At 34.1% G+C, this 24,570-nt stretch overlaps 1 protein-coding gene across 1 annotated transcript in view; it reads right to left on the reverse strand.

The window, feature by feature from the left end:
• Bsg (immunoglobulin domain-containing protein Bsg) overlaps nucleotides 1–24,570 on the reverse strand; it is a 109,831-nt gene that overhangs the window by 32,199 nt on the left and 53,062 nt on the right. The window lies entirely within an intron of this gene.

Below are 24,570 nucleotides of genomic sequence, written 5' to 3' on the forward strand. Positions count from 1 at the left end.
ATTTAAAATGGATTCAGGATTTTTTTTATACTTTGGCAACTATGTCAACTTCGATCTCTGACGTGCAACGGTTTGTAAATTAGATGGACTGTATGTGTATGTATCAATGGCGCGTTCAGTATGAATTATTTTGGCTGAGTGAAAGCGTGTCTGTAAGATTAGTTAACATTTACCATTGTGAAATTTCAAATAAAGTGAAGAACGATATAAGAAAACTGATAATCGACGATATTCTTTCTTATATAACTTGAGTCATCGCAAGTACAGCGTCAGTTAAAGAAAATATGAAAATTAAATTAGTTTATTCTTAAGTAAAAACTGCTTTCATTGTCTATTTTTTTAAGTGTTTAAATTTGTAAAAAACCTTAGTTTTTTTTCTTTTTAAATTTATTGGGTGCACAGGAAAACGGTTACTTTTTGTATTATTTCCACATAATCAATTTTTTTTAAATAGAAATGCTAATATAGCTAATTCTTCAACGTAAAAGTTTTCAAACATATTTTAAGCAGGTAGCTACGATTGCATTCGAAGTTTTAGTTTCGTCATCGAAGAACGATATAACCGTTCTTATCGAAGATAGCAAAAAAATTTATGTACTTGCAAAAATGATAGACAACTTTATTTAACACTGCATACAGATCCAATATTTGCCTTATTAAGTGGATAATGTGAACACCGGAAAAAGTTTCCCCATTTTAATGTTTTATTGTCCATGTGAATTAGTGGTGTGCTTCTGTTTTTAATGATTTTCTGTTGTAAAATTTAATATTATAATCTTAACCGACCGCCGGTTAATAAATATCTCTCTTAATAATCAATGTCTTTATAAAACAATTTAATCACTATATATATAATTATACCTTAAAGATAACATAAATAAATAAACATATATTAATAAATAACAAAAACAAACACAATAGTCTCAGTATACATTTCAAACAATCTGTCCGTTCTACTTTTTTTATCTTCTCCTCAAGATACTGCCGATAAATCGATGTGTGCAGTGAGGAATTTTCCCCGCCAACAATAACCTGGCCTAATCAAGTTGATAATATACATACTTTAGACCACTTACTGTTTATCGTTATGTATGTACAGTTATAATAAATACACTTATACCATATAAATATACTGAGATAGACTTAGTATTGGCATAATTTATATTTGATAGCCTACATAATATAACAACTATAACATTTCTTTTTTAGCGGTTAATTAACCTTAATCGGGCATCCGGCGACGGTCTGAAATTGTAGATCCCGAAAGCGGTCGTCCAAGCTACAATAAAACCAATTGTGATTAAGTCTTTACTATTTTTACTTTTTCAAAATTGACTTTTATGTGCAAACAATTTATAATTTAACTATATAAGAATACAGAAATCAGAGAAAAACCTGGAAACAAGATAACAACAGGCTTTCATAAAGCTAATGATCTCATCAGGGATGTTCTGTCTAACCTACATCGATGGAAGGCAACCGTATATACGTATTTCTGACTATTGGTCGTCTTCAGTACGGTGCAGCCAAGTTAGAAAAGGAGCATATTAACTTGGGAAAGGATCACTACAGGAGCAAGGCAACCAATTTGTGGCATTAGAGTTAAAACTGTAGACGTACTGAAGACGACCAATAGTCAGAAATACGTATATACGTTTGCCTTCCATCGATATACCATTTTTGGTTATCTTTTTGCGAGACATGCCATTACTTTTTACTTTTAATATTCACTCGCATTATCCTTTTCCATTTGTTTTAAACGTTTCAACGTTTGGCATTCCTTTCCCCAGATAGCTGTAGCTTCCTGCGTGGTTGGTGTTAGTTGTTGCCCTGGAAACCATCAGGGTTTTGTAACTCTAATGCCACAAATTGGTTGCATTGCCCTGTAGTTATTCTTTCCCAAGTTAATACTTGGGATACTTTTATACTTTATAATACTTTATAATACTTTTACTTATATATATATATATATATATATATATATATATATATATATATATATATATATATATATATATATATATAGTAAACTCTTAAATATTGGGGAAATCTGCAAGAAATACTCTAATGTGTATCAATTGTTTCGCCGAACGTTTTCGCCAAAGAGAATTAATTTGGCTTCTTCAGGGCTGAAAGAGAATAAATTATAATTAGCTACCATATATTATCTATTAAAACATTATTGATCTTACCGTAACTTAGAATTGTAGAGTTAGAATATTAAAAAACTTTGCTAGTAACATAGTGGTGTTTTTTGTTACTATGTGCAAAAAAAAGTTTTTTATAAGGATTGAAATGTATGGTAGCTTCGAACTTGACACGTAAAGGCTTACCCAAGGTTAATCGAAAAACCCAATGCAACTACATTTAAAAGGAGGTAATTCTTTGAATTGTCGGCAATAACTAAATTTTTGATTTTTAGATAGTTAAAAGTGAGGTTCTGTTTAAGCCAGAACGCAAGCGCTGACAACTTCATTATTAGTTCGTATGAATCTTTATGTCATTAAGGTTCATTGGTATATGATATATATATATATATATATATATATATATATATATATATATATATATATATATATATATATATATATGGTTTCAGTTGTTTTCCGGGTTTGACTCCGCGTTAAATATTTTTGGTTTTTAGAAAAACCATTGTTTTGACGACGTTTCGGCAAGGTCACACTTGCCATTGTCAAGTCAGATTCTGCTTCGTCTTGATGTTACAGGCGAACTGATTTCTCGGTCGCTGCACGCTGAGTTTAAATATCTTGTTGCGCTTCTTGTCATTGGTCTTGTGCGCAGAGTGGGCGTGGTCTTCTTCGCTATTTTAATTTTTACGTTTTTCTGCAGAATTGTTTTCCACGTATTTGGGAGTCTTTGGGCATCATCTCTGGTGTTTAAATTTTTCGGATGTTTTTCGATCTCTATGGCTTCTCTGATTACACGTTTGGCCTTATTTTCGATGTTGGCTAGCATTGTTGTTCCATTTAAGTCTATTTTATGTCCTGTGTTTATGACATGTTGTGCTAGGGATGAAGTTTTTTCTTTTCTTTCGATGGCGTTTCGATGTTCTTCGCGTCTAACCTGTATCCTTCGATTTGTTTGTCCGATGTACGATTTATCGCAGTCTTCACACGGGATCCTGTATACGCCTTGATTTTCTAATGCAACTTTTGTTTTTGCTGATGGTAATATGGTTGCTATTTTTCTGTCGGTGTTAAAAATAGTTTCTATTTTGTTTTTTCTTAGAACTCTGCTGATTTTGTCTGTCGTACCCTTTATATAGGGCAGGATAGTTTTACCGACTGGTTTTTCTTCTTTTTCTGGATCTTTGCTGTTGTTTCGGGATTTATGTGCTTTTTCAATCATGAACATGGAGAAACCATTTTTTCTTAGACTTGTTTTGACTTTGTGCATTTCTTCATTCTTATGGTCCTCATCTGCCAGTTTCTCAGATCTTGTTATTAAGGTTTTTATTACCGAATTTAATTGTGCAGGATGATGGTGTGAGTCTGCGTGTAAGTACCTGTCAGTATGGGTTGGTTTTCGGTATACTGTATGTCCTATGCTTCCATCTTCTTTCTTAATAACTAACACATCTAGGAATGGAAGTTGTTGGTTATTCTCCCGTTCCATGGTAAACTGTATTTTTGGATGGATATTGTTAATGTGTTGTAGAAATTTATTAAGTTTCTCTTCTCCGTGCGTCCAGATAATAAATGTGTCGTCAACATACCTAAGCCACAGTTTGGGTTTATGCTCTGCTGTTTCTATTGCTTTTGATTCCATATCTTGCATAAAAAGGTTGGCTATTACGGGGGACAGTGGTGAACCCATCGGTGCTCCTTCGACTTGTTTGTACCTCTGGTCCTTGTAGATGAAGTAGGTGTTGTTTAAGCAATGCCTCGTTAAGTTTAGTGTATCCTGTGGTATTGGATATTTTCTATGTATAATTTCTAATGTTTCTTCTACTGGGACATTGGTGAATAATGAGATTACATCAAAGCTCACTAATAAGTGTTCAGGTTCCAGAATAACGTCCTTGATACGGTCGATAAAGTGGCTTGCGTTCTTGACGTAAGAATCCGCTTCCTCCGCATATGGTTGTAGCTGGTCAGCCAGAAATTTTGCCAGTGATTGTAACGGTGATCCAATAGAGCTGACTATTGGTCGTAATGGTAGCTCTGCCTTATGTACTTTAGGTAAACCGTACAGTTTTGGACATCTTGACGACTTTTCTCGTGGAATAAGCTGGAACTGTTGTTCTTTCTTGATGTTTGACGCTTGTATTTTGGCTTTCGTTGTTTTCTCCAGATACGTTGTTGGGTCTGTTGCGATTTTTTGATATGCACTATCGTTTAGAATGTTTTTTATTTTTGTGTCGTAGTCTTCAATGTTCATTATGACAGTAGCGTTACCCTTGTCAGCTGGAAGAACGATAATGTCTTTGTTTTGTTGTATATTCTTCAAGGCTTTCTTTTCTTCGTAAGTTAGATTCTTTTTCGGAGGCTTGGCTGTTCTTAATATTTGTGATACGTCTTGTCTAATAATCTCGGCTGTTTCTGATGGTAATTTAGTGATAGTCGTTTCCACTTCGCTAATGATGTTTTCGATGGGAATACGTGTCGGTGCAATAGCAAAATTAAACCCTTTGGAAAGGACACTATTTGTAGCTTCATCCAAAGTAAGATTTGAGAAATTGTAGACTAAATTACTGGATTCTGTTGTTGGTAGTTCCTTATTCTTTGGTCGTTGTTGTAGTATCAATTTCTCAAACTTTTTAATTTGTTTTTTCTTGGTGAGATCAGCATCTGTCTCCGATCGAAAGTTTGTGAGTTTGTCGAAGATGTTCCACATAATCGGATGTACTTTGTTACTTAGTGTGAGATATAGCTTTAGCAACTCTGAATTTACTTTATCGATGTCTCGTCTGGAATCTTGAATTGCTTCTCTAGTAAGTGCTAGACTTGCCCTTTTTAAAATATTCTTAGTTTTATGGTTGTTTTTGTGGAAACTTAACTTCATACAAGTGGGTTTTCTGACAAACTTTCTGGCTGACCAGCTACAACCATATGCGGAGGAAGCGGATTCTTACGTCAAGAACGCAAGCCACTTTATCGACCGTATCAAGGACGTTATTCTGGAACCTGAACACTTATTAGTGAGCTTTGATGTAATCTCATTATTCACCAATGTCCCAGTAGAAGAAACATTACTGGAAACACTACTGGATTCTGTTGTTGGTAGTTCCTTATTCTTTGGTCGTTGTTGTAGTATCAATTTCTCAAACTTTTTAATTTGTTTTTTCTTGGTGAGATCAGCATCTGTCTCCGATCGAAAGTTTGTGAGTTTGTCGAAGATGTTCCACATAATCGGATGTACTTTGTTACTTAGTGTGAGATATAGCTTTAGCAACTCTGAATTTACTTTATCGATGTCTCGTCTGGAATCTTGAATTGCTTCTCTAGTAAGTGCTAGACTTGCCCTTTTTAAAATATTCTTAGTTTTATGGTTGTTTTTGTGGAAACTTAACTTCATACAAGTGGGTTTTCTGACAAAATTTCTGGCTGACCAGCTACAACCATATGCGGAGGAAGCGGATTCTTACGTCAAGAACGCAAGCCACTTTATCGACCGTATCAAGGACGTTATTCTGGAACCTGAACACTTATTAGTGAGCTTTGATGTAATCTCATTATTCACCAATGTCCCAGTAGAAGAAACATTAGAAATTATACATAGAAAATATCCAATACCACAGGATACACTAAACTTAACGAGGCATTGCTTAAACAACACCTACTTCATCTACAAGGACCAGAGGTACAAACAAGTCGAAGGAGCACCGATGGGTTCACCACTGTCCCCCGTAATAGCCAACCTTTTTATGCAAGATATGGAATCAAAAGCAATAGAAACAGCAGAGCATAAACCCAAACTGTGGCTTAGGTATGTTGACGACACATTTATTATCTGGACGCACGGAGAAGAGAAACTTAATAAATTTCTACAACACATTAACAATATCCATCCAAAAATACAGTTTACCATGGAACGGGAGAATAACCAACAACTTCCATTCCTAGATGTGTTAGTTATTAAGAAAGAAGATGGAAGCATAGGACATACAGTATACCGAAAACCAACCCATACTGACAGGTACTTACACGCAGACTCACACCATCATCCTGCACAATTAAATTCGGTAATAAAAACCTTAATAACAAGATCTGAGAAACTGGCAGATGAGGACCATAAGAATGAAGAAATGCACAAAGTCAAAACAAGTCTAAGAAAAAATGGTTTCTCCATGTTCATGATTGAAAAAGCACATAAATCCCGAAACAACAGCAAAGATCCAGAAAAAGAAGAAAAACCAGTCGGTAAAACTATCCTGCCCTATATAAAGGGTACGACAGACAAAATCAGCAGAGTTCTAAGAAAAAACAAAATAGAAACTATTTTTAACACCGACAGAAAAATAGCAACCATATTACCATCAGCGAAAACAAAAGTTGCATTAGAAAATCAAGGCGTATACAGGATCCCGTGTGAAGACTGCGATAAATCGTACATCGGACAAACAAATCGAAGGATACAGGTTAGACGCGAAGAACATCGAAACGCCATCGAAAGAAAAGAAAAAACTTCATCCCTAGCACAACATGTCATAAACACAGGACATAAAATAGACTTAAATGGAACAACAATGCTAGCCAACATCGAAAATAAGGCCAAACGTGTAATCAGAGAAGCCATAGAGATCGAAAAACATCCGAAAAATTTAAACACCAGAGATGATGCCCAAAGACTCCCAAATACGTGGAAAACAATTCTGCAGAAAAACGTAAAAATTAAAATAGCGAAGAAGACCACGCCCACTCTGCGCACAAGACCAATGACAAGAAGCGCAACAAGATATTTAAACTCAGCGTGCAGCGACCGAGAAATCAGTTCGCCTGTAACATCAAGACGAAGCAGAATCTGACTTGACAATGGCAAGTGTGACCTTGCCGAAACGTCGTCAAAACAATGGTTTTTCTAAAAACCAAAAATATTTAACGCGGAGTCAAACCCGGAAAACAACTGAAACCACATATAGCTCCCGCGGAAATTTCAAATTCAATATATATATATATATATATATATATATATATATATATATATATATATATATATATATATATATATTGATAAATTGGAAAATAAGTGCCAGGAATGGGTATACTATTGGTCAACGAGATATACATTACAATGCACTGATGACCAGATAATACTGACACAGGAAAATGATGACTTGGAATATAATATGGCAAGGAAATTATGAGAGGAATACCAAAAAGCAGGACTAACAATAAATCTCAATAGAACAAAATACCTTAATAGCTGAAGAGATAACGGACCTAATTTTAGACGAAAACGACAACCTAAGGGGATATGAAAAATATAGTTCTTTTGGGGCAAAAATTAGTAAAAAAGGAAATGAAATAAAGAATAACCCAAAGAAGTTCTAGTCTAAAAAACACCATCTATAGAAAATGTCACACCGAGAGTGCAGTACGGCTAATATAGGAATGCACAATTGCCGGATTTCACGCCTTGTGCTTGGCGATACAAAGAGGTCCAAGTGGTAGTCACAGAACCGTACCCAGATCTCTACGCCGGGCTCTGTTATTTATTATAAAATAATATATTGATAAAATAATTGCCTTCAAGTAGCCAAATAAGAGGCATGAATTTGAATAAAAAGACCTTAAGTTTTTAGCGAGAATTTTATTATAAAACTGTATACTTTATTAAACTAACAAATGTATTTTAAATTACATTTCTTGATAGCTATAAATATACCGGGTGGAACCTCCGGTAATTCGATTTCCGTGCACCCAGCCCAATATCCAAGAAAAACTTTTTCTTTTGTAAATATGTGACCATTGTTGGATCAAATTCAAAGGGCTTGTCTGAATAATGAAAGAACTGAAAATGTGTCAACCGATGAGGAAATGATTCCCTTTCATGGAAAAGTATTAATGAGACAGTTTGTGCGAGGAAAATCTAACCCTGTAGGATTGAAGAATTTTGTCATGACGACTACGGGGGGATTCCACTTAATTTTGACATGTATGAGAAGGTAAAGGCAGATTTATTGAATCCAGCTTGATACTCTCACCAGAACGGCTAGATATCGGGGGAAGGGTTGTTTTAAAACTTACAGATACTCTGCCAGTAGGAGTGTCTATTTTTGTTCACAGATATTTTACGTCAAAAATATTGATTGATGCATTACATTCACGGAAGCTTTATTTATGTAACAGGAACACTAATGAAAAATAGAATACCAAAAACTGATGTGACATTTAAGACAGATAAAGATCTAAGAAAATCAGGATGAGGCTCCCCCACGATATGCTCGTTAACAAAGACAAATATCTATGGCTTCATCAGCATTTGGAGCTGAACCCTTGGGATTGTGTATTCGCTGGTCAGTAAAAGATAATAAATACATAGAAATAAATCGTCCAGCAATGATTAAGTAGTACAATGAAAGCATGGGTGGTGTAGATTTCCTGGATAGGATTAAGTCAAAGTTCCCTACGAGCAGTAGAACAAATAAATGGACAATACGATGTATTTACGCCTTTATTGATTTTTGTGCTGCAGCTAGTTGGCTACAATACAAGAAAGATTGTTTAGCTGCAAAAACTCCCAAAAAACATATTCAAGATTACCTATCATTTAAGTTTTCGCTTGCTAGGTCGCTCTTGTACTACAAGAAGAGAAGTGAACCCATATCCGACGAAAGTGACGAAGAAAATGAAAATGTAACCAGAAAAAGAAGAAAGACCGCGCCAATCCCTGATAAACAAAAATCAAGATCAAAATGCAGGTATCCTGGATGACACAACCCGACGTTTGTCAAATGTGCCCGGTGCAAGTCTTTTTTATGTTGTAGTGTCAATAAAAATTGTTTTACTAAATTTCATCAATAAAAATGATAAGGTTGCGTAATGTTAGAAGAAATTTCTATTTAAGATTAGGATATTACCAAGATGGTCGCGGTGAACATTTTGACATCTCACATTAATATATTTTTTTGTTTTTTTACCTTAAGAAGGCTTTTAAGATCCACGAAACATAAATATGTCGGTTTGTTGTATTCTTTGATTTCTCATGCACTTGCCTTATTATAAATATAGCGTCCGTGCATGATCTTCCCGACCTAAAACCTTGTCGTTCTTCTGCAAGTGTTATAATTTCATTCCATTTATTTGTTAGTACGTTGGTTGTTAATTTTAGTGTTGTGTTTAGTGATGGGAAGACCTGGTTCGTTTCGGTGACCCGGGTCTTCCAGGTCATTCATTAAAATGATCCACAAGGAATCTACGTTCCTGTATTTGGCTGTATACCATATATTAAAAAATTAATTAAAATCCTTTGTAAAAGGTATATATTTAAAAACCCAAACGGGCTGTGTTAGACAAAACGTTTTCGGAATACATCATTCCATCATCGGTGTCTAGGAGTACATGAATGTAGCCACTAACTATATGGGTAAAAACCCGTTAACAAATAATTAGTTACATTTGTTCGACATTATATCTTATAAATACTTATGATGTTAAAGTTAAATTGAAGTTAAAAAAAGTTTTTAAATATATACCTTTTACAAAGGATTTTAATTAATTTTTTAAAATGATCCGTTCATATGAACGACTAATTAAATTTGTTGTGTAAAGGTCAAGTGTGTAGAGTTTAATATTAATATGTTTACGAATCTTACTGAGAGTGTTATGAATTAATGATAATGCAGGACCCGTTCATAGAGATTCGTTTATTAGAACGACTTTAATTATATTGTTGTTTACGTGTCGAATTCGATATTGTTACTACATATATAAATTTAAGAATAAAATATAGTTTAAGGCTGACATTAAGATTTGTATTTCTCAAATCATCTTCAGAAATCGTTAAAATATAAAAAAAATACTTAAGTTAAGTAAAATTACAAATTCCATATTGTTATGTTCATGAATGAATGATAATGCAACATTTAAAATGGATTTTATTTCCAATAAATTTATAAATAGAACAGACTACGGGACTATTGACTCGACAATTCGAATGTATATAGTTTTACAGTTTTGCAGCGTAAGGGTTTCGCCGTTCTGGGAAACTGAAATCAGCGTTTGAACGATCCTTTGCGGTTCGCGGTTCATGCATTAATTTGACCGAGCAACGTGTCGCGATCACACAGTTCGTTTCGTAAACACTATTACAGCATCATTCATAGGGTCATTCGAACGATAGGGTCACAGAATGTGATTGTATAAATCACGGGACTTCGAAAAGATCAGATCTTTGTGAACGGATCGTTCGTGACCTTCTCATCACTAGTTGTGTTTAATAAATTAATTCCTCTGTAATTTTCCGGGTCCTATTTGTCTCCCTTTGTGAAGAGAGGTATTAGGATGCTTGATCTCCATTCTTGTGGAATTCTGTTTTGTTTTATTATTTTTTAGATTAGTGTTAATAGTTGTTTGGTCAGATCTGGTCCTCTGTACTTTAGGAGTTCATTTGGTATTAGTTATGTCCTCTCCTTTTAATTATTATTTTTTAATGTCCTTAATGCTTCCTTTACCTCTCCCTCCTCAATGTTTATTTCTTCTTTTGTCGTCACTTCTGGTGTTAATGGTTTATTATCGTCACCTTTAGCAAATAGGGATCGAAAGTAGTCTGTCCATGTTTCCTTCTGAATGTGTTTCATTTTTATTATCTCGTTCATCTCTTTTCTTTGTCTTCTGATCATTCCCCATATCATTCTGCTCATTCTGTTGCTCAACTAATTTTAGTTGCTACATTTAAACTGGCAAAAAATGCAGCATTTTGTATACGGATATTTATGTTGATGAAAAGTATTTCTTTGTAAGTCGTATCTAAAAGTTATATGTGATAATTACCCCGGACATCTTTACTTTAACTGAAGTTTTTTTTTACAGAGAAGATAAGAAAGTTTATTTCTGCGTACTAAACTTAAGTTTATTTGTAATTTTTAGTAATTTTGGATTGATTTTGATTTACCTAAAAAATTTAAAATTGCAAGAGTTCGCGGTCGTCGACATTAACGCGACTTCGAAAAAGGACGCATTGTAGACATGAAAGAGGCCGATTTTGGGTTATGGGAAATTTTACGAAGAGTTAAAGTCTATGCCATCTTAGACTTGTTGCTCTCAGAAATAGACACGGCAGTGTAAATCAAGTAAGATATGATTTAATTACAGATACAGGAATGGTAGTCTCAAGAACAGTTAATCAAAAATTACTTAAAATGGGACTGAGAGCTTACCGTCTGCTTTTAGTGTCTACCCATGTAAACATGGGTAGACTACTTTCGATCCCTATTTCCTAAAGGTGACGATAATGAACCATCAACACCAGAGGTGACGGACAAACGAAGAAATAAATATTGAGGAGGAGAGGTAAAGGAAGCATTAAGGAAATTAAAAAATAGAAAATCACCAGGAGAGGACAGAATACCGAACGAACTCCGAAAGTACGGAGGACCAGATCAGACCAAATAACTATTAAAACTAATCAAAAAAATAATAGAACAAAACAGAACTCCTCAACAATGGAGATCAAGCATCCTAATACCTCTCTTCAAAAAGGGAGACAAATCGGGTCCGGAAAATTACAGAGGAATTAATTTATTAAAAACAACACCAAAATTAACAACCAAAGTGATAACAAATAAACTGAATGAAATTATAACACTAGCAGAAAAACAACAAGGTTTTACATTGTTGTTTTTAGAGAAATAAAAATATCGGGAAAGAAACGAAAGGCAGAATTTACAAAACAGTTATCAGACCAATAATGACATACGCAGTAGAAACACGACCTGACACAGAGAGGACAAAAAGGATATTAGAAACAGCACAGATGAAAACACTTAGAAAAATTGATGGTAAGACACTATGGGACAGAGCTAGAAGTACAGATATATGACGTAGATGCAAGGTGGAGAACATCAAGGACTGGGTAAGAAATAGAAGAGTAGAATAGAACGATCATATAAGCCAAATGACAACAAATAGAGTAGTAAAGACGGCACAAGACGGTTCCCCAATAGGAAGACGATTAGTAGGAAGACCACGAAACCGATGGAACGACAACTTACTGGGGGCAAATTGAAAAACAGACAGAGTCATGTCTATATAAAAAGAAGAAGAAGAATTTTTTTATTGTCCGAACATTTACTTCTTAGCCTTAAGCCTTGAAGGAACACTGCAAGAATCTACAATTATAATTAAAATCCCAAACAAATGGTCTGTTAAAACGATAACATCACAATATTTTTGCAAACCCACGAAATCATGGATTTTACTACTAAATCAACACCACTTTAAATCAGCTAACGCAACATCAAATATCAATACGCAAAAACTAACGTATATCACTGATTAAACCGTTTGAAGCGGGTAATACGCTGTCAATCGTCGCCATTCTCTCAAAGGGTTAATTAATCAATTTATTCCATTTCCAATAAAAAAAACTACATAGTAAATATATAAAACCAACGTTAAATAAGCGCCAACAGTCTGTGATGTTGCACAAAAACCAATCCTTTTGAATAGGTATCCTAGCACTAATTAAAAGGGGTATTTTTAGATTCCATCATCATGAAGAGTAATTAAGCTGTTATCTAATTAAATTTTTGTTACTCCGTCATCGGCCAAATTCCGTACTATGTTTGAAGCATAGAAGCAGCTAGTCCAAATGTTGATTCTACGATTATTTTAATTTTGTGTTCGAAAACCCGATGTGTTTATTGTGTTACCCGATAGTGTAATAACTCTGATTGTATTTACCTGACGTTGACATAAGAAGAGTGTTTCGAAAACTTACTTGTAAGAAAAGTAAAAAATAACTATTTTTGAAATATGCAAATTATTCCTAATTTCTTTCTGACGAATTTGACTCTTCATGTGAGTTTTGTCAAATAGGTATCTTCCATTAAACATTTTACAGACATCAACATATATTATATACAGTGTGACCCATTTAGAATCTTTTTTAATTTCATTCACAAAAAGGTCTACTTCAGGACATAATTTAAAATAGTTACTCAAATTTTCAACACCATCATACTACGGTACTTTTTCTTGGTCGAATATGGAGAATTTTTATTAGCGATTTTTTTATTAAAATAATTTCTACGCCACTGGATTTATAGTGGCTTCAAATAGCTATGACAAAAATTTCATTAAAATATATGTATTAAAAACGAAGTTATGACAACGTAAAATTTTAAGTCACTAAGCTACGAGTGACAAAAGAACATCCTGTATCAACATACTGTAGTGGAAACATTTCTAATTACATTTCTTAATAATGGGGAGTATTTTCTGCACGTGCTTGTCGAATTCTGGTACGATATTCTTTAAGTCTTTTGGGAGGATTTGGTAAACTTTTTGTTTGATAATTCCTCAGAGAAAGAAATCTAAACTTGTGAGATCAGAAGATCTGGACTATCTATCAACGGACTGCTACGGCCTATTCAATGGTTTGGAAAATTTTCATTTAGCTTCACGATTCTGGCGTAAAGAACAGAAAACCTATGTGACTGTATAAACAAATTAAATTGTTCATGGGAAACAAGTGGAAGCTCATGAATAACATCCCACAAGTCGGTGTTGTTCTAAAATAATAATACTAAAATAAAACTAAAAAATAATGTGAGTTCATGTTCAAAGAAAAAAGGAAATACTTCGCTCGTTCAACATACCACACAAGACATTGATTTTTGAGAATACTGGAGTCTACAGTTTATTGCCCAATGGGGATTATCTGGTATATTCCAACAACCTATCTGAGAGTCATGGATATTCAGCTCAGGGAGTGCTCTTGTTCCAATGAGTGAAATTCCATAAACAATGGATCTGCCTGTTTTATGAAATGATCGCTTGTATGGCACCACGCTGAGCTGAATATTAATGAGTCTCTTAGATAGCTTGTTAGAGACTATACAATTTTGTAATGATGCTACTTCATTTGGAATGAAAGTGCACATTTATAGAAAATTTATATTGGTTAAATATTCCCCTAAACCGGTATTAGTAATATTTCTAAAATGGTTTTTTATTTTTCATCGCCTCCTGTTCTTCTTTGTAATGGGTTATTTTTTTCGTTATGTTATCGTATATTATTGTACTATTAATTGAATGTAATTTTGACAAGAATAAAAAAAAGTGTTCATGGCTTTAATGATGTTTCTGCGATGTATGAAACGGTAAGCTACGAGTAACAAAATTCATTAATCATGGTGATTGGGGCCAAGAGCCGTCAAGATCCATTACAAAGATAACTTTTTAAGTCATTACCCAGGGAAATCAGTACTAACTATGACAAATAATATGAAAATCTCACTTAAGATTCAACGTCGAAAAATACTGCGTTTGGACGCTAGCATCGAGAAACATTTCACTTTACTTCCGTTTATCTTGAGTTCAGATCATTCAGATTTTGGTGGGTGCAGGAGGCCAGTGTGGTCGTACCCAGACAATCCTGGTGTGAGTGTGACGCTTAGCTTCCTTGAACATCTTTTCCGTGGCGTTCCTTTTGGTCTTGCGGCCTGCATTTTATTATTTAAGGCTCTTTTCGGCAATCTTTCGGTCTCCATTCTCACTATATTACCAGCTCATCGAAGTCTCTGAAGTTTAACGAATTCTGAGATCGGTGTCTCTTTATACTGTTGGTAAAGTTCATCGTTGCACCTGGATCTCCGTATTCCGTCGTTGTTAATAAGTCTAAATATTTTCCTTACAACTTGTTTTCCAAATACTTCCAGCTTTCTTTTTGTGTTTTCTGTCATCACCCATGTCTCGCATCCATAACATACTATTGGTCTGATAATAGTTTCGTAGACCCTGATTTTCGATCTCCAGTCTATTTTTTAGCGGAACACATGAACAAGTGAAAAATATGCTTTTTTTTCCTTTACCTACTATCCTTCTTTGAATTTTTGGATCTTGTGTTTCATCCTTGCTTAACTCCCAACTATTTGAAACTTGTAATAGTTTCAATATAGTCCTCTAATTCAACTGTGCATCGGTTTCCCGTAGCTCTTGCCTGTGTTAGCTTTTTTTTATCTTTTGAGTATTTATTTCTAGGCCGGTCTTTTTCGCACCTGTTTTTAAGTATGAATATATTTCTGCCGCCTCTTCCATTCTGCGAGACATAATGCTGATGTCATCGGCATAGGCGGCAATCTCAATTTGCTAGGTTAGCTCTTCCTATATTCAACTGTCTTATCCCATATTCGAGATTCAGGCTGAACAGTATAGATGCCAGCCTGTTTCCTGGCTTTAATCCTTTAACTATTGAAAAGTTCTTAGTGAGCTCATTTTGTAGTTGCTTTTACTAGTCGAATGCATTTTTGGGGGATGTTAAAGCTTTGTAATATTTGATATAACTTGTGTATATTAAGTCGTAGGCTTGTTTGAAATCTATGAATATGAATTCATCCATTTATTCGTCATTAAATTGACCCGTATAGATGAAACAACGACAATTTACTATAAGTCATTTTATTATTTTTGTTCTCTGCTAAAGAAGATTAACATAAGCTTAAATTTTCTTAATGTACCCTTCAAAGTATTCTGTGACCAGTGAAGTATTACAAAGATCTATCAGTGTATCAGGTCTATTTTTTTTATTTTATTATATGTCTAAAAATTTAATCTGTAATCGATGTATGTCTGACTAAGGGAAATTTTGAAACCGAATATTAACCAGATTATTAAAGAAATATTGATTATGAATGACAGAAGTATCGTTTCAGTATCCTCAGTGTAGATACGTTGACCCACTTCCTAATGCTCGCCGTTATGTCCTTCCAAACACATGAGGGCCGGTAGCATTGTGGACGTCTTTAAACCGGAGTTTCTTCGTTTAAACTAAATTCAAAGTTACAAACTTTTTCATCAGAAACTAACAAAAAGTGACATGAAGATGTTATTAAAAGGTAAAAATGGAAGAAAGATGAAAGTAAAAAGAAAAAAACACTTTTTTCTGGTGATTTCAACAGTTTTGTAAAAAATATTTTATTATTATACAATTCGCAAACCCTTTGTTTACATGTTTTTTAAACATTGTGTTTACCAATTAATGGGTCACATATTTCCAGTTTTAAATAAAGGATAATGTTTTCCTAGGTATTTTCTCTTAAAAAATTTGTTATATTTTTGTATATTAAATTTTAGAACGTGTAATTCTGACTCCCTTCGGGTCATATGGAATTTATTTAAGCTGCGCCCATGTGCATCGGAACTCTAACAAAAGTAACAAAGATGAAAAAAAAAATTAAACGGCATTCTCTTAAAACAAGGAGATAAACAATTCTGGATTTAATTTTATGAGGAAAAACTTCTTGGCTCACATTGAAGTTTGCTTTATATTTGTATTTACGGTTATTTTTAAAAGTATTATTAATAGAAAGGTAGGTCGTCTGCGTGAAATATCCACACGTAAACCGAAACGTAGACTACGTTTTTGCTGTATAGGGTAGATATGAGTAGTTTATATATTAATGCCAGGTTTCTCCAAAAACCGCGTTTTTTTTATATATTTTATTTATAGTACAAAAGATATTTGAAAATCAAACTTCTTACAGGTGGAAGTAAATACATTAAACTACTTTTAACAGATTTTTTTTTATAAATAAAACGGCATATTAAATATTTTCCTTATGTCGAAGGCCATTATTGTCACAAAGTCTCCACGAAAAAATATCTCGCGCCATCTCTGAACGTTCAAAAAATGTATGACATTTCAGTGAACATGTGCAACAATTAACCAATTTATAAAAAGATACAAAAAATCTTTATATAGAAACATTCTTCAAAAAGAGACTTTATATAGACACATTTTTAATTTCAATTTCAACTTAAAATTTCTTCAACCAAAAACTGATTAGTGTGATGTTTATGAAGAATATAGGCTAGCTAAATAAGAGAACATGGTTACTCAAGAAATGAATTTAGAGTAACAGCCCATATATCAATAAAAAAATAATACTGTGAGGAAAACGTGAAAAACACGGAAAACAAAAAATCGAACTACGCTGTGAGATGTTTCGACCTAGAAAATTTTATCAATTTAATAAAATCAGATTTAGCCGTTCTTTTCTATAATCAAAAGGTAAACGTTTATAGCTCGATAGCACATAGTTCAGTTGGCAAAGAAGTGTACTGTACAGAAACTATATGTGTACTATCACACACATAGTAGTAACTCACTTGTTTCTGTTGCCATCGGTAACTCAGCGATTTCTAGACTAGACACTCTGATGTGATGATGAATGATTATGAAATATTCAATTCCTGGACACTAGTGTCTGCATTATATTTTATGAGGATTCCGTTAAAAACGAACAGAAGGAAACCCTTTGCGATTACACTAATGATGTATTAAATTACAAATATGACCAAAAACCATACACAAAAGTGTGTCAGCTTTGTACAGTATATTTACGAAGAGGAGGGATTCATGGAGGATCCAGATATACTCATGGAGGATTTCGAACAAAACATTGTACACAAACAAGACAAAAAACTGTACAAAAAAACAAGACAAGTATGGTGGAAAACTGTGTTCTCCAAACCAGAACGTAAACATAAAAAAAGGAATTATCATATTATTATATGATAGAGCCCGAAACTACTACAAGGAACGAAACGACAAATCACCACAATCAATCCAGAAACACTCACAAGAAGGGAATCAAAGACGACAACAGTACAATATGCAAAGGGCTTATCATAAAAACTAAAAAGCACAGGAAACAAGTACAATCACAACAACATTCAAAACCGCCACTACACTGAGATCTATACTGTCCAAAACCAAACCCAACAACACACAAGAAAGATAAAGAACTGCATCTATAAAATACCCTTTGAATGCAATAATTTCTATGTGGGAGAAACAGCAAGACCTCTAAAAGTCAGGATAAATGAGCATGAAGCAGACATCAAAAACAGAGAGTTGCACAAATCTCTGATATGCAAACATGTTGGGAAAACAAGCAGAGTTCAATGGAAATATCCATAAATAATCATAAAAGAAACAGACATGAAAAAGAGAAAAATCAAAGAAGCAGCTCTCATCCTACTTAAAAAAGAAAAATGTGTAGAAAACCCATCAGCAGAATGTGACAGGCTTTGGTTGCGAATTCTAAAGAAGTTAACAATAAGAATATACCAACAATAGCGGATTAAGAGAAATCAGAGACACCATCTACGATTATACACAATACATATGCAACACACAATACACAAACATATAATACAAAAACGCACAAAACGGTCAGAATTTGATATCCCGATGGTACAAACACTACCCTGAGATATTTTCAATTAAAAGCAGGCTATTGCCTACAAGTTCGAAGGTAAGTAAGTTAACCATCAAATTTGAAAAAACATAACCTGCTAACAACTTTGTTGGTTAAACATTTTTGCAGAATTTGTTATAATAATCTTTTTTCAAAACGATTCCGTAGTGTAAATGACAATCAATTGTGGCTTAATCCCATATAAACATAATATTTTATTTGCATCAATTTTGATGAGATTTTGAAAATTAGAAATTTATTTTCCGAAAAATTTGTGATATGGTGCTTGGAACCTTACTGTTCTCACAGTCCCCAACCGGTTTTTCGACATGTATTATCTGCACCACTTCCTCCTATGCCGCGACGACAGAATTCAAAAGATTCCAGCAATTTACGTCTGCGGCAATACGTTTTACTGTTTGACGTTCTTCTTTGTTTAACAAATAATAAAATGAGATACAAACATCTCAAGGATGATCTATGTATATAGGCTAATATTTATAATTGTTATCTTAAACAATTAAAACGATAACTATGGAATAATGGAAATGTGCAAGACTGCAAGGTACACAAGATAAAAAAAATAAATTTGAATTTTACTAAACTGCTACTAAATACTAATTAATACGAATAGTCTTTAGTAGAAATGCGTTTTTAAATATTTGTATTTTAAAAAAAGTAAACTTTAAAAATATTAGCAGAAATTATTTGTAATATTAGACTTCCTGATTTTTTTTGGAAGACGAGGATGCTTTTTTGTGTATAACGGTAAAAAAGTGGAGAGTTTCCTTAATCGATGTTACAAGTGTATAGTGATACGATGTTACGATGTAACGTGTTACGATGATAGTGTATTCGTCGGGGAGTTTGTTGCTGCCAGGTGTCCGAAGAGAGCGGAGAGTTTTAGGAAGTTTTGGCCACGAATAGTTTTTAGGTTGTAACTCAGTAGACCAGTCGTCAGAGAGTTGACCCCTAAAAATCATACGAACAAGCTGAATTTTACTGAGAATACTAATATTGGGACCCCAAAAAATATGCAAAAAAGTTTACCACTTTTACCCCCGGGGTTCCCCCTTTTAGGGGGGTAAAAACGCAAAAAAAATCGATTTACCAAGAATCTGTACGCCGTAGAAAAAAAGTTTCAAATAAAAAAATGTAGCTGAGATAATTTTAAACAAAAATGATTATTAGCACTTTTTGCGTAGAATGAACCGTTCTCTCGGAAACAACGCTTGAAGCGACCGTCGATTTAGAATGTCAGTTACGTGCGCGAAATCAATGTTTAATAAAATTTGTATCAGCTCGACAGTAAAAATTTGATATCTTTTGATTCAAATTTTTACTGACAAAAATCGAGTATCGTTTTAAAGGTAAAGAGTGCAGTTTTCGTATGCAGTTTTTATATTTGCCGCGAAAACTCAGTTTTTATAAAGGTGTTAAATAAATAAACGTAGCGCGATTTTTGCCATTTGTTACGATTCTTGTGAAATCAATAAAACTGATCACTTTTATTGGCCAGTCGCAATATTTTCATTTTTAGAGATCAATATTCAAACGATCGCACGCCACGGGAAATGTCCCCAAGAAGACGGTTTTGGGTGTAGTTTACAGCAGAAGTTTGACACTATTATAGGTACTTGATCTAATGGCTGAAATAAAGTCGGTATTCGCATAGCCTAAGATTCCTTATTTCTTGGCTTATTGCTTGATAGCAGCTTTGCTTTTTGTGTCTGAAGACTATGAGTTCGCCGAGGCAGAAGAAGAGCTCCAAAGATTAACACACAGAAATACTAAAAACATCTAAATACCCACTACGATGTAAAATCGAAATTGATGGAAAAATAATAAAGCAGGAAGCAAGGTTTAAATATCTGGGAATAGACATCTGGAAAAGCAAACACCTAAGACAAGACACAAAAACAAGAATCTATAAAGCAGCAATTAGACCTATATTAACATAAACGGCGGAGACAAGACCTGAGACATCTAAAACGAGACGAGTACTAGAAACAACAGAGATGAAAATGAAAATACTTCGACGAATATCAGGGAAAAGTCTGTTGGATAGGGAGAGAAGCGAAAACATAAGAAGAGCTTGCAATATAGAAGACATAAATGGATGGGTGATCAAACGGAAACAGGAGTGTAACGAACAAACTAGAAGAATGGCAGAGGATAGGATAGTACAAATAGCACGAGATAAGTCACCAAATGGACGAAGAAGTATTGGCAGACCAAGAAAAATATGGTGCGATAATTTAAACAATTTAGGAGGCTAATATTGAAGAAGAAACAGGGTTTAAAGCCTACATATAAGAAAGAAGAAGAAGAAGAAGACGAAGAGTATGAGTTGTGTTTTATTCTTCTTCACCACCTATTGACATGATGTAGGTAAGTTTGAGCGAACCTTTTATGGCGTATGTTGTTACAAGAGCACTGTCGTCTGCATAAATTGTCAGTGCGTTGCTCGTCTAGAGTTAAGGAAATCGCCGTTGAAGAGTTCGGGCAAGAATGGAACATGGGGGTACTCCTGCAGTGGAAGTTAATGGGATTGGGAAGTGATTTTTTACTTTAATCTTGATGCTCCTATCTGAGAGATAAGAGAGGATAGTCAGGACGACGCAACGCCGACGTTTAGTAGTTTCTTCAGTAATCCAGCATATCAGATTTGTTCGAGGCTTTCTGAACGCTGAGAAAGATGCCTAGAGCCAAGTTTTGTTGTTAAGGTTTTGTCTAACGATTTCAATCATCGGAGTTGTGATGGATGCAGTCTCGAAAGCCGAACTGGAAGGTGAATCTATTGTTTTCAGTCTCTCCTTAATGATACTCTCGAAGACTTTATCGCGAATGTTAAGAATATCGGCATGTATGAGTCGCGGTCGGTGAGAATTTTGCCCTGTTTAGAAACCATGGTAGTATTAGCTACCTTTCAAGGATTTGGAAAGTAGCAAAGTTTAAGGAAAGCGTTGAATATGTTCGTCAGATTGAGGGTGATGGTTTTTAAATTGATATATACAGTGGTAGCCAAAAGTCTTATCTCCCTCGTATCTTTTGAACGGTTATATTTATAATAGTGAAATTTGGGAGGAAATAAAGGGACGTAGGCTTCTCAACTAGTCAGAACAGGTGACGTAATAGTGATAGATGACGTTACAGAGCCACTGTGAAGGATAATTTTAAATGGGACCCTTATGGAGAGTGATATTTCGTCTAAAATGTATTAAACATACCTATTCAAGCATACTAATTTTGTTTGGATTTGAGCTGATTTTGATGAATAAATTAAATAAATACTAAAATTATAGTTTCGCATTTAATTAATAAACATTATAACGTTCGCCTCTGGTTATTTTTCAACAAAGATGACGTTTTTCAACTCTTCAGTTGTTTTTACTTTGTTAAGTTTTTGCAAAAGTGTATACCTTGAATATTTAGTTTAATTATTGTATGAGACATTTAAATGTTTAAATAGGCAAAATGGCAAGTACTGCAGCCGACAAAGTAGCAGCTGTCTTGGTGAATGTAGAAACAATTTCCATGCAGCGGAACGTCTTTTTAATGAGAGGGACGCCGATCGCCCTATATCGAAGACTTATTTGAGGGAGCTTTTTCGGAAGTTTGAAGAAACAGATAGTGTTCAAGATGCCAAACGATCTGGTCGACCAACAATTAGTGATGACAAAAAAAATTTAAATGATTGCAGAAATGGTAGTGAACCCTACTGTTTCTACAGTCCAAGATGCGTCTATCTGTGGAATCAGTCAAAGATCAGTACCCCGAGTGTTAGCTAAACACAAATTTCATCCTTACAAATTAAAAATTGTGCACCAACTTTCAGGTGATGACTCCGACCGAAGACTAGATTTCTGTGAAAATATGCCCAATCAAATTAACCAACAGCCAGATTACATAAAAACACTTCTGTTTTAATGATGAAAGTACTTTTTAACTCAATGCAAATCTTAACACACACAATGTGAGGTATTGGAGTGACACAAAAAGTAAATGTTTGGGCAGGTAATTTGGGGAACCACCTATTAGGACCTGTTTTTCTCAATGCTATCTTAACCGGTGAAGTGAATCTGGAGATGTTACAAAACGCAATTGAGCCGTTAATTCTTGAAATTCTGGAAGATATTTCAGATGAATTCGAAAACTTGGAAATAACGTTTCAACAAGATGGTGCTCATGCACACTATTATGGTGCAGTACGACGTTACCGGTCTTGGCTTACTTCGGCCGCCGAAGAAAGCCAAGACTGTAGAAGTCAGTAAATACCGAGTTGATTCTACAAAATGAGATTGAGGGCAAAACCTGGACGTAGACGTATATCCTGGCTGGCCAATCTTAGGAAATGGACTGGTCTAACGTCAACTGATCTATTTCGAGCTGCTATTAATAGAGTAAGATTGGTCAATATGGTCGCCAACATCACTAGAAGATAGGCACCTTTAGAAGAAGAAGGCGTTACCTAGATGAGGAATATCCTGGTAGATGGATTGAATTGAATATACTATGAAGAACGTAGAGCAATTTCCTGGACACATTTGTGCGAGTACAAGAGTTTAGCAATAGGATGTATTACTGTCACGAAGTAGATGGAGCACGTAATATAAGAACTGGTTCTTAAAACTTTATTACTTAATTGCGAAACTAACATTTTAGTATTTATTTAATTAATTCATCAAAATTAGCTAAAACTCAACAAAATTAGTATGATTGAATAGGTTTTTTTAATACCTTTCAAAAGAAATAACACTTGCATAAGGCCTCATTAAAAATTATCAGTCACAGTGGTTTTTTAAAGCCATATATGACTAGTGCATCACCTGTTATGACTAGCTGAGAAGCCTACCTCCGTTTATTTCCTGTCTCCAAATTTCACTATTATAAGTATAATCGTTTAACAGATTGAAGGTGGCTAAATTTGGCTAGCACTGTTTATTTTGCTATTTACCTTTATGGTTGTATTTGTACTTCTACTATAAAATGGGTTCGTCCGTATTATTAAATAAACAAATAAATTCGGATATTATCTTCAATCAACTACTTTTTGCGTACGCTTGGTATGCATTCGCACTTCATTAATTCTTTCCTAAATACGAGCATTTTGGTTCTATTTCTGTATATATATTGAAAACAAAGTACACTTTAAAAATTGGATTTCCAATTTTTAAATTGTATCAGAATTAAGAATATCGTTTATGTTTCGTTATATTATAATAGAGTGAATCAAAATTATACTACTTGTATTTGTATTTTGTACTATTTCTATTTTATTGGAATAGTTTGAAGTAGAATTGTTTTGGATCGAGAACAAAGTTTTTAAAAATAAGGACAATGAAACAATTGTGGATGTTAGAGAGGTATTCTTTTGAAATATGGAGCTTGACGATGGAAAGTTAAGAAGCTTTTAGACAACATCAAATTATGTTCTGGATGGTCAAATGACACGAGTTTAATTAAATCAGGACAGGCTATTTATAGGGCAAGAGTTCAGGGTTAAGGTATACGATTTACTAACTTGCAATGGGTGTAGGCGGAGGAGCCATGCAATTTAACAGGGTAGGAGATGTCCACAATGTTTATGAAATAAAGATATTGAAGTGAACCAATGTTTTTGAAGAATTTGATTTTTAATAATAATTGACTTACGTCATATTTACAACTAGAGAAAATGTAACCGAAATAAAACCCGTTAAACTGTTGCCGGTCACAAAAGTGGAGAAAAAACAAAAGGATCTTGCTAGTTCATCCTTTAATGAAAACGTTTCGTATATGAATCGATAGACATCATCAGTTCGTCTAAAAATTAATAACCTTAATAAACTTACAATTATAGAGAAAATTAAAAAGTGCTATCTGGATTTAAATATTTGAAGCCACTAAATATATGAGTAAAACCCCTTTAAATGTAGTTAGATTAACTTTGTATTACATCTTTGATATTAAAAAATTAGGATGTTTAAGTTATAAACGGAATTGGTCACAAGGTAACGTAGGTCAATATGGGGGTTGTTAGTCCTTAGACGAAGTGTCTGTGAGGACTTGCTGATAGCAAATCAAAAAATTAAAAAGAATAACTTACAAGAATTTTCAGCTATCAATTTGATGAAAGTCAAAGATAAGAAAGTTCAACTCAGGAACCATGGATTTAAAAGTTCCAATGTTTTTTTTTGAAT

This window comes from Diabrotica undecimpunctata, chromosome 5 (genome assembly GCF_040954645.1).
Source record: "Diabrotica undecimpunctata isolate CICGRU chromosome 5, icDiaUnde3, whole genome shotgun sequence".
Classification (NCBI taxonomy): Eukaryota; Metazoa; Arthropoda; class Insecta; order Coleoptera; family Chrysomelidae; genus Diabrotica; species Diabrotica undecimpunctata.